Source organism: Alosa alosa, chromosome 18, assembly GCF_017589495.1.
Source record: "Alosa alosa isolate M-15738 ecotype Scorff River chromosome 18, AALO_Geno_1.1, whole genome shotgun sequence".
Lineage (NCBI taxonomy): Eukaryota > Metazoa > Chordata > Actinopteri > Clupeiformes > Clupeidae > Alosa > Alosa alosa.
The window spans coordinates 10,584,928-10,589,011 of record NC_063206.1 but is presented as its reverse complement, the minus strand read 5'-3'; the positions used below and the strand labels follow the sequence as shown (position 1 = coordinate 10,589,011).

At 43.2% G+C, this 4,084-nt stretch overlaps 1 long non-coding RNA gene across 1 annotated transcript; it reads left to right on the top strand.

Moving 5' to 3' along the window:
- Positions 1-2,423: 2,423 nt before the first annotated feature.
- LOC125311678 lies at positions 2,424-3,263 on the top strand. Its single transcript, XR_007196507.1, has 3 exons — positions 2,424-2,454; positions 2,664-2,724; positions 3,224-3,263. It is a non-coding gene; the product is annotated as an uncharacterized LOC125311678 (long non-coding RNA).
- The last annotated feature ends 821 nt before the right edge of the window (positions 3,264-4,084 follow it).

Genomic DNA, 4,084 nt, shown 5'->3' with positions numbered 1-4,084 from the left:
GACTGGACCCCCGAGTGTCAGGATTCCTTTGACACTTTGAAGCACGATCTATTACACACTGTGACGTTAGCCCACCCTGACTTCGGGAATGGCAGTAGAATGGCAGTAGACGCTTCGTTTGATGGGATTGGCGCTGTCATCTCCCAGCTCCAGCCTGGAGAAGAGGTTGCAAGGCCAGTGGCCTTTGCTAGCAAAACACTGTCACGTGCCCAATTGAACTACCCAGCGCATCGTTTAGAGTTCCTTGCTTTGAAGTGGGCTGTATGTGATAAGTTCTCCCACTGGCTGAAAAGGGTGCACTTCACTGCATGGTCTGATGCCTTAAGCCGTGAACCTTTTGTCCAGTCCTGTGTAAGCCATCGCCTGATGAAACAGCCTTACTTGTCTTTGTTGGATGAAGTCAATGGAGTTGTCACCGGCACAGTGCAAGATGCTTTTCGAATGACCACCAACTGTCAAGCCGAACACTCTATCTGGCCAGTGAACGATTTTTTGACAGGCATGCAGAGCCCACGACTGGAGATATCGCACAAGAGTTATTTGAAGCACTGTCAGAGATGTATCTTAGGAAGACTCCTGAACCAGATGCCCGAGCTCCTCTCGAGAATATTCGCACCTCAGCTCCCATGGAACTAGTTTGCATCGATTTTTGACAGCGGAATTGGGTGACAAGAAGACCACTGATGTTCTTGTTGTCACAGACCATTTCGAATAGCTCTCGCTTTCCCTGTCGGAACCAGTCTGCAAAGCAAAGCGTGCCCGATGTCTTTGGGATAAATTTTTCTGCATCTATGGGTTCCCAAAAAAGAATCCATTCGGATCAAGGAGCTAACTTTGAGAGCCGGCTTTAAAAGATCTACTGGAGATGGCAGGTGTGCATAAATCCCATAATGACTCATTATTATCATCCCATGGGCAATGGCATTACAGAAAGGTTCAACAGAACTCTTGGAGGCATGATAAGAGCTCTTCCTCCAAAGTGCAAGTCCAGGTGGCCACAGATGCTCCAAATGCTGACCTTCTGTTATAATTGCACGGTGCATGAGACAACCGCTTTTGCACCATTTTTCCTGATGTTCGGGCGGATCCACGCTTGCCTGTCGATATCATGTTTCACCATGTTCTGGAGGACACCAACGTCGTCAGTCATCATGAGTTTGTGCACCACCTAAAGAGGGACCTATCAGAAGCAGCGCGGATTGCCCAAAACAATGCAACCGGAGAACAAGACCGTCATGCCAAAGTCTACAACCGAAAGGTCCGAGGAATGCCATTGTCTGTGGGTGACCGCGTGTTGCTGGCTAATCGTGGGTGAGAGGAAAGAGAAAAAGTCAGCGGACAGGTGGGACTCAACTCCTTTCGATGTGGTGTCTGTGAGATCTGCAGTCAATGTGTACCGAATCAGAGACGCTGTCACAGGGAAGGAAAAAGTCGTACACAGAAACATGCTGCTCCCTGTTGACTTCCTAACATTCCCTGGACAGGATGGGAATCTGGCATCTCTTGAGGAGTCACAGTCTAATAATTTGTGTGTCAGTGTCTCCGTGTTCTATTGCAGCGGCTGATAAGGAGGACTCTCAGGCGCGCGCACCATGAATGAACTGGCTCATGCAGTCGCCGTCCAGGCGGAAGTGGAGAGTGAGAGTGTTCCTGAGGAAGACGGCGCTGAGAAGGCCTTATCTGTAGATGCCTCCGGAGATTACCAGTCAGATGAACTGCAGGACAGTGTTCTTGATGTCTCTGTAACTGACCAAATCACTCATGCACACACTGACAAGTCACCAGATCCAGTACCACGACATCACACACTTACCTGTTGATGGATCTGTTGCCCTTAGTGACACTCCACATCTAGATGACGTTAGACCAGAACAAGTTGTTTGTGCGCATCCTCCTAACACACAAGCCCCTTCAGTTGTCACAAGATGTGGGAGAAGTGTGAGGAATCCTAATAGGCTTATTTGTGAGATGTCAGGCCAAAGATTGGGAGTTTAGTATGGGAGTTTAGTATGTTCAATTAAACTGTTTTTTTGTTTTTTTTTCTCATTGCCAACCTGATCTGTGATCTATTTCAGAACATTCTCTATACTATAAGGGCAAAGTTATGTACAACACTGTGAGATGTAGAGGGCATCTCTGTTTCTCTGTGATAAGTATGGGTTTTGGTACCACCCTGTATTTACGCACTTCTTATAGAAGACTTTATGATTTTGAGATTTTGGTACATCAGTGCTCGAGATACACTTTTTTTTTTTTTCTTTCTGTCTGTCAGATTTTCATGCACGTTGCCTCATTTTAGCATAATTTAAGGGGGGTGTATGTAACGGAGTAAAAAGAGTTGCTAGTTAAATTATATTAAAATTGATGCAATTACGCCATCTAGAGGCAGGTTGATTTAGTGTGAAAGTGGGATTCGCGTTGCATTTACCCAGACTGGAGATTACGAGATACTGGGTAAGTCACGCAATTTGGGAGGTCTGGGATAAACAATGTTTTCTTGTAATTCTAAGTACATATGTCTCGTATTTTGTCATGTAATGTACTTATAATGATTTCAGTTAACTATTTTGAGTCATGTCAAGTCGTGTTTAAGAGACTTGCAACGAAGCATATTTTCATGTGAACTAGCGTGCTAATTGTCACTTGCTTTACATGTTATTTAGATTGTTGTCCCGAGATCTATTTGCTGAACCCACAATTCCACACTGTCATACTTTGTTCCAGGTAACTATTCTTATGTTGTGTAAATGGTTTCATCGTCATGTTATTCTCATGTTGCAAGCTGCCTTATACATTAGCTTTATATGGATAAGCAGCTTGCGCTAGCTTAGCTATATTGTAGACCAGCGTGGTAGTTTGGAGATTAGCCACATGTGCTCGAAAAGCTGCGTTTGCAATGATAAACATGTTCCTTAATTTGTTATTTCAATATAATGTAAAATGGATCAAGTAGTTTCACTATTGTAATGTTGAAATGTACTGTATGTATGTTGTGTAACTCAAGGCTTATATCAGATATTCTAAAAACTTAGCTACTATCATGATCACACACAGTTTTATTTTGTTTCATAGATATATCATTTACATTTGCAACTAGCACAAATATATTCAGGTATTTGTAGGCTATAGTTTTTACCCAGACTGGAGATTACGAGATACTGGATTGTTGTCCCGAGATCTATTTGCTGAACCCACAATTCCACACTGTCATACTTTGTTCCAGCAATAAAGAAACCTGATCCAAGTGGTTGTCCGTGGTGATGTGTAGAAGCAACAGTAGAATGGAGTGACCCGTCACACATGTCACTTTAAGAGAGTCTAAACGGTTCTCATAACATCCTTGCCAGCTGTTATCACAAAGGATAAGGCTGATCCAACTCTAGCCTTGTTTGTTTGCGCCACATTGACAACACAATAGTAAAATATTACAAGGAGCCTTCATTGTTGGGATATGGAAACATGTAATGAGTTGTTGCTAGCGTGACATTTTTGTTTGCCATTAAAAGTGCAGTATGAGCATGGTAGCCTATCTGAATGGAATAAGCTATGTTTCAATTGGCATATGCTTAACGCTAGTCTGTTAACATGAATATTTGCAAGCCTCCAAGCACAGACGTCACACTTTAAATCCTACCTGATGCCTTTCACCATCCACTTATTTAACTGTTGTCGCATCCCTTGACATGCCATCTCCTTTTCCCTCTGTATTTTTCTATTTTTAGCCACCGACTATATCCATCTTTTTCCATAGACAGCAACTCACTACTCGTAGGCCTACCTGCTCAATCAGTGCTCACGGCGCCCCCACTCCCTCTTCTATGTCAAATGTTTGTATGTTTAGAAACGCACAACAGTAGCTACATATAGAAAATGCCAAATATATAGGGGCGCCCCCATGGTGTTGCTGCCCCTATGTGCCGCATTTAGCGCATACCCACTTTTTGCGACACTGAGTATGAGTATATATACTCTTTTAATCCTGTGAGGGAAATTTGTATGGAGTCAAAATAGGGTCTTTAATATTGAGAGCTTGTGAAAAGATGTTCGCATGTGTAATAAAGTTTTGCAGCTGTGCAAAAGGAGT